Source organism: Pelobates fuscus, chromosome 1, assembly GCF_036172605.1.
Source record: "Pelobates fuscus isolate aPelFus1 chromosome 1, aPelFus1.pri, whole genome shotgun sequence".
NCBI lineage: Eukaryota > Metazoa > Chordata > Amphibia > Anura > Pelobatidae > Pelobates > Pelobates fuscus.
In genome coordinates, this window is record NC_086317.1 from 320,024,069 (window position 1) to 320,037,619 (window position 13,551).

The window sequence follows — 13,551 nt, forward strand, 5'->3', positions numbered from 1 at the left end:
CCCCTCCTCCATTGTGCTGGACAAGCCATGCGGTCAAGCAGGAAGTTAATTCTTATTTGTATTGATTGGTCAAGAGAATGTGCGGGTGGAGCTTAATATGGGAGGAGTTATGTGCCTATATAAGGAGCCTGCACTATTGTCCGGGGCTCAGAACTTGTGGTATTTTGGTGACGCTAGTCCCTCTGAGTCCCGATCGGTGATCCAATAAAGAATCTCTTCCTTCCTGAAGAAACCTGTGTGGCTAACCAAAACGGGTGTACATAGTTTTAGGTAGTCCATCAAGGTACTGGCCAATAGTTTAGTTGGGAATTGTAAATGTGATAAAGATTGTTTAGTAAAGTGTATATCTTGTTAGATAGCGCGAGCTCAGCCGTCTAGCGAGAGTGTTAATAGTGTGTTGCTGTATTATAGTGCACGGTACCATAACCCTGTATATTTACTGACACTGTATATAAGTACTAATCATTGTCGTCCATTGCATGTTTAACACCATAACCACTAATAATTGTATTGTGACCTTAACTTGTGCTTTGACCTATGCTAACCGTACTGTAACCGCTATTTGTAAAAGACGATGTTACTGGGGTGTGTTATAGACGGGTAATTCGTATATAGAGAATTATAGCGTGGGTGACTGTATAGTTTCGCCAAAGGGCATAATAATGATTATCTAGTGACTGGTGTAACAGCTGTGTGTGTACGGGAATTCCCTGAGTGTTTATTGTGTTATTGTATACGTTTCACTTGGTAACCGTACCACGTGGTGCTGTTGCCAGAGGAAACGGGTGTGACTGTTGAATAGTACGCGTGCATAGTAATCGTTGTCAGCGACGTTCCATTGATAAGTATGGGCGCGTCGCAGTCAACGATTCCGGATCCCTTAGGTTGTATGGTGAAGAATTTTAAAAAGGGATTCAAGACATGTGATTTTGGGGTTAAAATGTCTCCTGTACGTTTGGTCACTTTGTGTACTAGGGAGTGGCCTACTTTGGTTGCGGCATGGCCGCCACGTGGCAGTTTGGATCCAACTCTGGTACAGCGCTTACACGTGGCTGTATCGGGTAGGCCTGAACTTTACTGCCAGTTTCCTTATATTGATTGTTGGAGACAGGCCGTAAATGACTCGCCAAAATGGCTTCAGACATGCCACGAGGAGCAATGTCGCCTCATGGTAGCTAGGACTTGTTTGTCCACTAGGACCGGTGTTAGGCCCATTTTGGACACGCCCCCTGAGTCCGAGATCCCTTTGCCGCCCCCTTACTTTCCGTTAAGAGGAAGTGACGCAAATGCAGGAAGTCCTGCAACCCTTCCCTCATTACCCTCATCCACTTCCGCTTCCTCCTCCAGTACAGAATCCACCCCCTCTCGTACTAAATCTCCCCTTCCGGAATCAGAACCAACCCCCATTAAATCCGAATATCCTGATTTGGCGCCACTTCAGACTTCCGGTCAAGCTTCATCTAGCTCGACTTGAAGTGTTTTATTTACAACCTTTTCCCAAAACCAAGCTCCCACATCCCCATACCCTATTTCTCCCCGACTGGAACCTATGACTGACGCCCCTCCACGTAGCCCCATACAGACCCGACAACTGACCGGTGCCCAACAATTAAAACACTATCAGATGCCTCTTCGTCTGAATCCTGGGTCAGCCTATATAGATGCCGCAGGCCAAATGGCACATGCTGACCCAGTCTTTGTATATGTCCCGTTCACGACAACCGATCTCTTAAATTGGAAGACCCACAATTCCTCGTATACTGAGAAACCACAAGCTATGACTGATCTGTTCACCTCAATAGTACAGACACATAACCCGACATGGGCTGATTGCCAGCAGTTATTAATGACTTTGTTCAACAATGAGGAAAGGACAAGAATTAATCAAGCGGCCATTAAAGCACTAGAGCAGGGGTAGGCAACCTTTTAGCAGCACTGTGCCGATATAGGATTGTGATGTCCCGTAGCATGCCGGTCCTATTTTTTTATTTATTTTTTTAAATCAAGGTGTGTATGCTGCCGTATTCTGCTTGTTATTTTACTGTAATTGCTTTGTATCGTTGTATTTGTGCGTATTTGCAGGGCCTTCTTTAACCCCTTAAGGACACATGACATGTGTGACATGTCATGATTCCCTTTTATTCCAGAAGTTTGGTCCTTAAGGGGTTAATAGTGACTGGACCCTGGGCAAAGCATTTGCTTGGGGCCCCCTGGACCCTGTCCCCCCTCCCCAGGCATGCAATCACGCCCTCCACCTCAACGCAGTGGCGTACCTAAAGTAGAGAGGTGCAAGAATTTTTGGGGGTCTCCCTGTTGCCCGGGTGATTAAAAGGTAGATCCCCATCTGTCGTGCAACTCCAGAATGCATTGACAGCTGGGGCTCTACCATTTACCCATGTTTGCAGGTCTGTATTTACCACTAAGCAGTTTTTGTGTGTTTGAATGTAAACAGGTTTTTGTATGGAATATGTTTGTGGTGTTGGCGTGATTGCAAGCATGTATTTGTGTAGTGTTGGTTTTTGAATGCAGGGGTGTATTTACATATAATTTTGGTGTGTAACACAGACATGTGTTTGTATGTAGTGTTGACATTTGAATGCAGGGGTGTATTTGTGTGTAGTGTTAGTGTGTGAATGCTGAGATGTATGCACATATACACACACACACACAGATATATACACACTAAAATGCGCGCACACACACAGATACACACACACACACAGACATACTGACACACACACAGACATACTGACACACACACAGATATACTGACACACACAGACATGCTGACATACAAACATACTGACACACACACAGATATACTGACACAGATATACTGACACACATACTGACACACAGAGATGCTGACACACACACACAGATATACTGATACACAAAGACATACTGACATAGCTGGTGGCTGAAAGGTGTTGGGAGTTGGGGTCTAGTGCTCTCGGCCAGCCCCCCTCCAATCTGCCTACTCTTCTTTCCCGTGCGCTCCTCTCTTTGTAGGAGGAAGTGATGCGCGGCCGTCACTTCCTCCCAGCCTGCTGCCGAAAAGCAAGGTGCCCGCTTGCGCTGTTGAAGCGCCTCAGCGTGCGACCGGGCCCCTGCTGACAGAAGCCCACTGGGTGGTCCTTTGTGCATGGGCCATCCGGTGGGCCTCCTTAGTGTGTGGATTACCGGCCAGCGGGTTAGAAATAGTTGCAGGGCTCCCGGTGCAGCTGGCCAGTTTGCCCCGCGTTAAAGACGGCCCTGCGTATATGAGTATATGTTCATGAGTAGTTTATGGTATTGTGTATGATACATATGAATGTGGGCTGTGTATGGGGGCTGCTTGTGGAATTGTGTGTGTGTGTGGATGGATATGTCACAGTGTGTGGGGGGGGGCTGTTTGGGGTATTGCATTTGGGTTGTGTGCATGTATGTGGATTGTTAGTGGTGTTTCATTTGTGCGGATTGTGTGTGGGCTGTCCGTATTATTTGTATCAGGGGAGGGTTATTCTGCATTTCTGTGTATATCTAGAAGTGCGGGTGGCTTCCAGTGGGGACTAGGCTGGCCAGGTACAGGTCAAGGACAGGAGCTGCAACAGCAACTGCGAGCTGCTCTACTACAGTGTGGATTCCTATTCACAAGTGCTGGGAGGAAGTGATCTGAGAACTTCCTCTACGTGCTGCAATGCATAAATTGAGGATTGTCCTTCACCACCTTTTCGGATTAGCAGATATCTGAAGTCTTACTGGGACTGCTGATAGGCCAGACCCTGTTTGGCTCTAGCAGCCTTGAGTGCCGTGCAAAGACACCTCGAGTGCCGTGCATGGCACTAGTGCCGTAGGTTGCCTACCCCTGCACTAGAGGATAAAGCCCGTACTTTAAACCAAGCCAATCCATCAGCATGGGCCGCAACACATTATCCCAACACCGATCCCGATTGGAATGTAAATGGTGCTGATATGGTTCAACTCAGAGCCTATAGAGACGCTATAATTGCTGGCATGAAAGCCGGAGGAAAGAAAGCCATTAATATGTCGAAGACAGTTGAGGTGATTCAGAAAAGTGATGAAGCGCCCAGTGTCTTTTATGACCGATTATTGGAGGCATACCGCTTGTATACCCCCTTTAATCCGGAAGACGCAGATAATTCCCGAATGGTGAACTCCGCCTTTGTCAGCCAAGCTTATGGAGATATTAAGCGCAAGCTACAGAAGTTAGAAGGGTTTGCAGGTATGTCCATCACCCAACTAATGGAGGTAGCGAATAAGGTATATATGAATAGGGAAACAGAAAGTAAGAAAGAGGAAGAGCGCAAGATGCGTAGAAAGGCAGACATGCTAGCGGTAGCGATCGCAGGCGTAGATAGACGGGGCCCAGATAGAGGCGATAGTAAGTGGAATGAGGAACCTCTAAGTAGAAATCAGTGCGCATACTGTAGGGAAGAAGGGCATTGGAGAAATGAGTGTCCTCGAAGAGAACAGTGTGAGAGAGACAGACCTAGGACAGGTTACGGAAACTTTAGAGGCAGTGCGAGAGGTAGAGGAGGCCCCGGAGGGAGTAATGGTAATAGAGGGAGCAATGGGAACAGAGGAAGTGTTAGGGAAGATAGGTATTTCCCAGCAGCGCAAAGGTCCCGCGATAGAGAAGGCAGGGACTTTGTAGGATTGGCTGACACGGTCATGGAGGACTATTGATACCGACCGGGCTCCATCCCCCTTGGTCGAGCGGAGCCTATGGTCGATGTATCAATAGGGGGAAAAAGGAGTGCGTTCATGATCGACACTGGTGCTGAACATTCAGTGGTGACTAATCTAGTTGCTCCTCCATCTGGAAGGACTATTACTGTAATAGGAGCAACTGGAAGAAGTGCTGAAAAACCGGTTCTTAAAAGTCGACTCTGTACATTGGGAGGCCACGTAGTAAAACATCAATTCCTTTATATGCCTGAATGTCCAGTCCAATTGCTGGGACGTGATATGCTATCAAAATTACAAGCGCAGATTACGTTCCTACCAAATGGAACAACATCCTTAAAGTTTAATGGACCTTCAGGTATTATGACATTATCCGTACCAAAGGAAGAAGAGTGGCGACTTTATACAGCGTTGACTAGCCAAAACCCTAGGAGTGATGAGTCCTTATTCAACATACCAGGAGTTTGGGCAGAGAACAACCCACCAGGACTGGCCCGCAATATTCCACCTATAAAAATTGAACTAAAACTTGGGGTTTATCCAGTAAGCCTAAGACAATACCACATCCCGCAGAAGGCTAAGAAGAACATCCAATCTTATCTGGATAAGTTCATACGGTATGGTATCCTAAAATTCTGTACTTCCCCCTGGAACACCCCATTGCTGCCTGTTCAAAAGCCCGGTACAGATGAGTATCGACCTGTGCAGGACTTGAGAGCAGTCAATGATGCGGTTGTTAGTATACATCCAGTTGTACCCAATCCATATAACCTGCTTGCTTTAATTCCGGGCGGGGCTACTTACTTTACAGTCTTAGACCTCAAAGATGCCTTCTTTTGCCTCCGAATTGCCGCAGAAAGTCAATGTATTTTCGCTTTCCAATGGGAGAACGCTGTAACGGGCTCAAAACGCCAAATAACTTGGACAAGACTGCCCCAAGGGTTTAAAAATTCACCTACCCTATTTGGTTCAGCTCTAAGTCAAGATCTACTGGATTTCGAGTCCATCCCAGGAGAGTGTGTATTGTTACAGTATGTAGATGACTTGTTGATAGCAGCAGTTACAAAAGAAATCTGTCAGCAAGCAACGCACGATCTACTACACATTCTCTGGAAGGCAGGATACAAGGTGTCCAGAAAGAAGGCTCAGTTGTGTTTGCCAACTGTCAAATATCTGGGATTCCATATCTCTGAAGGTCAAAGAATTATGGGGCCAGAGAGAAAAGAAGCTGTGTGCCAAATACCGATACCCAAGAATAGAAGACAAGTGCGAGAATTCTTGGGGGCAGCGGGCTTCTGTAGGATATGGATTCCCAGCTACGCGATACTGGCAAAACCTCTGTACGCAGCTATCAAAGGTACAGAGCACGACCCCTTCTTGTGGACCCAAGAACAGCAAACGGCATTTGAAGATGAGAAGAAGGCTTTGATGAGTGCCCCAGCATTAGGTCTACCTGATCACACACGACCATTCTACCTGTATGTACATGAGCAAAGAAGAATGGCTGTGGGAGTATTGACACAGTACTTGGGATCATGGCAAAGACCTGTTGCCTACATGTCTAAGCAATTGGATGCAGTGGCCAGCGGACTTCCACCTTGTCTAAGAGCCGTAGCTGCAGCCGCCCTGCTAGTAGCTGAAGCCGATAAACTCACTCTGGGTCAAGAACTTTATGTACGAGTCCCACATGCAGTACAGACGTTGTTGGATTACAAAGGAAATCATTGGTTTAGTAACAGCCGTATGACCAAGTATCAAGCAATGTTGTGTGAAAACCCAAGAGTGCATTTAGAGACTGTAAACACCTTAAATCCAGCTACCCTTTTGCCACAACCTACTGAAAGTCAACATGATTGTTTGGAAGTAATGGATGAAGTATTCTCAAGTAGACCAGATCTTCGTGATTTTCCCATCCAGAACCCCGATGTTCAATATTATACTGACGGCAGTAGTTATGTGAAAGAAGGGATCCGCTATGCAGGATATGCAGTGACAACAATAGACAAGGTGATAGAAGCTCGGCCACTGGCAAAAGGAACATCAGCACAAAAGGCAGAATTGATAGCACTGACACGAGCGTTACAATTGGCTGAAGGTTTAAGAGTGAACATCTACACGGACTCCAAATATGCGTTTTTAACCACTCATGCCCACGGAGCTTTGTATAAAGAAAGAGGACTACTGAATTCAGAAGGCAAAGAAATCAAGTACGCAGCTGAAATCCTACAACTATTGGAAGCAGTGTGGGAGCCGAAAGAAGTCGGTATCATACATTGTCGAGCGCATCTGAGAGGAGATGGTGATGTAACCAAAGGAAATCGGATGGCAGATAGTGCAGCTAAGCGTGCTGCTGAATCAGGAAGACAGGAATATGTGGGGCATATAGCTGCTCTTATACCAACTCCACTGTCCCAATGGACTCCAGTTTATACAGCTCAAGAAGAGGAGTGGTTAAAGACTGAACCAGGAAAGTATTTGGAGAACAAGTGGTATCAGCTAGAAGATGGAAGAATAGTCATACCAGCATCACTAGCGGTAGAAATTGTCCAAAATTATCACAACGGGACACATTCTGGGAGAGACAGCACTGAAGAATCTCTCAGAAAACATTTCTACATACCAAGATTGTCCAACTTGACTCAGGCCATTGTACGAAGATGTGTAACGTGTGCTAAAAATAATGCAAGACAAGGACCAGTAAAGCCACCAGGAGTCCAGTTTATGGGGGGACTCCCCATGTCCGATTTACAAATTGACTTTACAGTGATGCCTAAATCGGGTGGACATCGTTACCTGCTGGTAATTGTGTGCACCTATTCAGGCTGGGTAGAAGCATGTCCTACTCGTACAGAGAAAGCAGGAGAAGTTGTGAGATTCCTGCTACGAGAAATAATACCCCGATATGGACTACCCTGTTCTATAGGATCGGACAATGGTCCAGCTTTTGTTCATCAGTGCCTACAACAACTGACTCATATGCTTGGTATAAAGTGGAGGCTTCATACAGCATATAGACCCCAGAGTTCTGGTAAGGTAGAGAGAATGAATAGAACTATTAAGAATCAGTTGGCTAAAATGTGTCAGGAAACCCAACTTAAGTGGAACGTTCTCTTACCCATAGCTTTATTGCGAATCCGCAGTACCCCTACCAGAAGGATGGGCCTCTCTCCTTTTGAAATCATGTATGGGCGACCACCTCCCGTACTTGGTAACTTAAGGGGGGACTTGAGTCAGTTGGGAGAAGGAATTACCCGGCAGCAGGTTGTAGAGTTGGGTAAGACTATGGAGGAGGTACAGAAATGGGTACAAGATAGATTACCTGTGAATATTTATCCCCCTGTTCATAGTTATCATCCAGGAGATCAAGTGTGGATTAAAGAGTGGAATAATGTACCGTTAGGGCCCAAGTGGAGAGGTCCTTATGTTGTTCTTTTGTATACCCCTACAGCAATAAAAGTAGCCGAAGTGACTCCGTGGATACATCACTCCAGGGTTAAACCAGCAGCAGTTGATTCTTGGCAAGTTACAGCAGATCCAGAGAATCCCTGCAAGATCCGGTTAAAACGCACGACTCAGTCGGAGTAACGAGGAATTATTGTGGATTACAAATTTTATTATTTTTGGGATTTGGTGCGTGAGTGAGAAGGCCATAATAAAGCCTGTCCGCCCACCGACGTATAGTTTATAAGCCAGGGAAAGTCTCGAAGGGACTCCTGTGAAGACGAGCAGAACTCCATTCCCTGCAGCCCTTACATCCTGGAAGCTGAGGTGCCTTCGCACGGACGAAGACTGAGGATGACGGCGAAAGATGTGTTGATGATAATGTTTATTTATGTGTATTTTTATATTCAGGAAGGTAGAGGTACCGACACTCCTAGCTGTGAGGTATGCATTAAGACTACAAGAACAGGTAACCATATTTCCCAAACCCTAATTTGGCATTCACAATACGAGTGTAAAGGAGATGTATCGAGATGTAGATACCTAAATATAGACTATAGTGTGTGCCATTTAGGAGTAGGAGAACCTAAGTGCTTCAGTCCAGAGTATCAACCCCGTACAATTTGGTTGACTCTCAGGAATGGAGATCCTCAGGGGACCCTAATTAATAAGACAGTGTTAGAATCCGTACATTCTTCGGGTGTTCTGCTATTTGATGCGTGTAAAGCGATATCAAGTGGTAGAAAGCCGTGGAATGTATGTGGGGATCTTAGATGGGAGAGGACGTATGGGTCTAATGATAAATATATTTGTCCCAGTAGTAAAAATAAATATGTGAGTCCTAGATGCCCAAATAAAGACTATAACTTTTGCCCATATTGGTCTTGTGTGGGGTGGGCGACTTGGGGACAGACAGTAGACAAAGACATGATAGTGACTAAGTTGCCTACCAGCCCATATTGTAAGTCTATGGAATGCAACCCAGTCCATATACTTATAAATAACCCCGATAAGTTCTTAGACAAATATGGCAATTTATTTGGGTTTCAGATATACGGGACGGGTTTAGATCCTGGGACAGTATTGTTTATAGGGATAGAGACTGATACGGTATCCTCCCAAACTCATCAAGTATACCATTCCTTTTATGAAGAGATGAGTATAGATAATAAGATCCCCCATAATGCTAAAAACCTGTTCATTGACTTAGCTGAAAGTATTGCCGGTAGTCTTAATGTTACCAACTGCTATGTGTGTGGAGGTACTAACATGGGAGACCAATGGCCTTGGGAAGCAAAGGAGGTAATGTCCGGTTCTGAGGCAGTTGACCAACTAATATCTACACAAGCCGATTATCATATGAGTGTTAGAGGTAAATCTGAGTGGAGATTAAAGACCTCCATCATAGGTTATGTTTGCATAGCAAGGAAAGGAATAATGTATAATACTTCTGTAGGAGAATTAACTTGTCTAGGGCAAAAAGCTTATGATGATGATACAAAGAATACAACTTGGTGGTCGGCTTCAAATGTCTCAGTACCATCTAACCCGTTTGCTAGATACGCCAATTTAAAGGATGTGTGGTTTGATTTATCCATCACATCTACCTGGAGAGCCCCAGCAAATTTGTACTGGATCTGTGGTAAGAAAGCCTATTCGGAGTTGCCACAGGACTGGGAAGGGGCATGTGTGTTGGGTATGCTCAAACCATCCTTCTTCTTGTTACCTATTGAAACAGGTGAGACTTTAGGTGTTAAAGTGTATGATGTGAATCATAGGAAGAAAAGGGGACCCATAGAGATAGGCGCCTGGGAAGATGATGAATGGCCTCCCCAGCGTATCATAGATTATTATGGGCCAGCCACGTGGGCAGAAGATGGTACCTTTGGTTATAGAACCCCTATTTATATGCTCAACCGTATTATAAGATTACAGGCGGTGGTTGAGATTATTACTAACGAAACATCACAAGCGCTCAATCTTCTAGCGAAGCATAATACCAGGATGAGGACGGCAGTTTACCAAAATAGATTAGCCTTGGATTACCTTTTGGCAGTAGAGGGAGGTGTATGTGGGAAGTTTAACCTGAGCAATTGCTGTCTTCAAATAGATGACGAAGGGCAAGCAATAGCTGAGCTTACTAGCCATATGGTTAAACTAGCGCATGTGCCTACTCAGGTATGGAAAGGGTATAATCCAAGTAGTTGGTTTGGTAGCTGGTATGAGTGGTTTGGAGGGCTTAAGGCAGTGGTAGGTGGAGTCCTACTGATTTTAATGTTGTGTCTACTCCTGCCGTGTCTTATACCCTTAGTAGTTAGGTCTGTGCAAAGCCTGATAGAAAATATAGCAGAAAGGAAGGCTGCTGCACAGATAATGGCAATTTATAAGTATAAGGCTCTAGATCAGGGAGAACCAATGCAGGAAGATGAGTGTTGAAGATTCACATCATAAGTTAAGTCTGGTCTGGTTCAAGGTAACTTGCGGTGTATGCAAACCAAGGTTAAGTGATGCCTCAAGTAATTGTGAAATATCAAGAGGCATCAAAGGGGGGAATGTGGTGGAATCTCGGTAAAAATAAATTTAGTAGGCCGAGATTACCACGTGGCATGTGTACGTGCATATGCTGACGTATCGATCAGTTGGTTGCACGAGGCAAGATACGATCAGTAGTGTACGGAGCATGTGCAAGAATACAGGATGTAGTATTCCCCCTCCTCCATTGTGCTGGACAAGCCATGCGGTCAAGCAGGAAGTTAATTCTTATTTGTATTGATTGGTCAAGAGAATGTGCGGGTGGAGCTTAATATGGGAGGAGTTATGTGCCTATATAAGGAGCCTGCACTATTGTCCGGGGCTCAGAACTTGTGGTATTTTGGTGACGCTAGTCCCTCTGAGTCCCGATCGGTGATCCAATAAAGAATCTCTTCCTTCCTGAAGAAACCTGTGTCCATCTCTCTGTGCTTCGCTTCCGTCAGTTTCTCCGGTATCAGAATAGAGACTGTTCCCCCTACATAGGGTCACTTGGCAGGTATGGATTGACACCTGTCCTCAAAGCCCCTGATACACACTGACACAGAGCAGAATAGAGACTGTTCCCTGTCCACAGAGACCATGATACACACTGACACAGAGCAGAATAGAGACTGTTCCCCGTCCACAGAGACCATGATACACACTGACACAGAGCAGAATAGAGACTGTTCCCCCTACATAGGGTCACTTGGCAGGTATAGATTGACACCTGTCTTTAAAGCCCCTGATACACACTGACACAGAGCAGAATAGAGACTGTTCCCTGTCCACAGAGACCATGATAAACACTGACACAGAGCAGAATAGAGACTGTTCCCCGTCCACAGAGACCATGATACACACTGACACAGAGCAGAATAGAGACTGTTCCCCCTACATAGGGTCACTTGGCAGGTATGGATTGACACCTGTCCTCAAAGCCCCTGATACACACTGACACAGAGCAGAATAGAGACTGTTCCCTGTCCACAGAGACCATGATACACACTGACACAGAGCAGAATAGAGACTGTTCCCCGTCCACAGAGACCATGATACACACTGACACAGAGCAGAATAGAGACTGTTCCCCCTACATAGGGTCACTTGGCAGGTATGGATTGACACCTGTCCTCAAAGCCCATGATACACACTGGGGGGAGCTACTGTCTTCCCCAACCCCTACGCGGTGGGTGGGGGCCATAAATCACAATGGGGGGACCTACTGTCCTCCCCCCCTCGGCCCCACCCCTGCGCGGTGGGTGGGGGCCATAAATCACAATGGGGGGGCCTACTTTCCTCCCCCCCAGCCCCCATCCATGCACGGTGGGTGGGGGGCATAAATCACAATGGGACGGACCTACTGATAGGAGTGGAGTATTGTTCATATCAGTTTAATACCTTCCGCGTCTCCTATCAGTGGACGTGTATATGGCAGCCATTTTAGGAACCGCACACCTGGAACCCGAGCAAGGTCACCTCGTTCAAGCTGCTCTGGTTCCTTGATGAGCCAGCTGCCCGTGAGTTAACATGTCCCGTGGAGAAGCACTCTGTCCTGTAAAGCCTCACCACAAAAAAAATAACTAAATAACAGCACTCGGAGTGGTGAGTTTAGTAAATGTTCATATCAGTTTAGTACCTTCCGCGTCTCCTATCAGTGGACATGTATATGGCAGCCATTTTAGGAACCGCACACCTGGGACCCGAGCAAGGTCACCTCTTTCAACAGGCGACATGATTTGGCCCTGTAAAACTCTCCTGGATATTATGTACAATTTCTATGGATATGGCAGTGATTTCTGTAACAGGGAGATGGAAGAAGATGCTTGGTCGGTCCTCTTACTTGAAATTTGGGGCACTGCGTGGGCAAGCTAATGTGCCACCAGATAGGAGTGGTGAGTTTAGTATTGTTCATATCAGTTTAATACCTTCCGCGTCTCCTATCAGTGGACATGTATATGGCAGCCATTTTAGGAACCGCACACCTGGGACCCGAGCAAGGTCACCTCTTTCAACAGGCGACATGATTTGGCCCTGTAAAGCTCTCCTGGATATTATGTACAATTTCTATGAATATGGCAGTGATTTCTGTAACAGGGAGATGGAAGAAGATGCTTGGTCGGTCCTCTTACTTGAAATTTGGGGCACTGCGCGGGCAAGCTAATGTGCCACCAGATAGGAGTGGTGAGTTTAGTATTGTTCATATCATTTTAATACCTTCCGCGTCTCCTATCAGTGGACGTGTAAATGGCAGCGATTTTTAATTGTTGAATCACCTCCCCTTTTTAGGCCAAGGTGGGAAGATGCTTAGACCACTGGTATATTGGTGCCATCTTGGAGGATTTTTTCTTGGTTTGGTTTTTGAAGCCACAGTGCTGCACCAGTGGGCCTAAAAATTAGGCATGTACACATGCCTGAAAAATTTGGTATTGTTGCAGCCGCTGCTGTAGCAGCGGCCAGAAAAATTGATGTTTGTTTCACAGGCAGAAAGTGCCCTAAAACATGGCGGCTTGAACCCTAGTTGGTGGCGTATAAGTCACGCAAGTCAAACGTCATTCAGAGTTAAAATACAGCAGCGTGGGGGGCGGAGCTTAAACAGCGAGCTAAACGGACGCCATCTCGACAAGCTCCCCAGTAAACGGGCACAATCTATTAAAAATCCCAACATCCTCAGTCGATCCAACCTCCTCCAGCCCCCAGCTGGACTCCCTACCTACTACCGAGCCGATCGATGCCCTTCTTTGCTGCTTCCACCCAGCAGAAGCGGAGACGGAAGGTTGGGGCCTACCCCACGCTCACAATCCCAGACCTGGAGAAACTACTCGGCGGCTACGGAGCGCGACAAGCGCGGGACGAAGCCTCCCTCCAAAGGTCAGACCATCCGGCACACACACCAGCCATGGGCCGCCG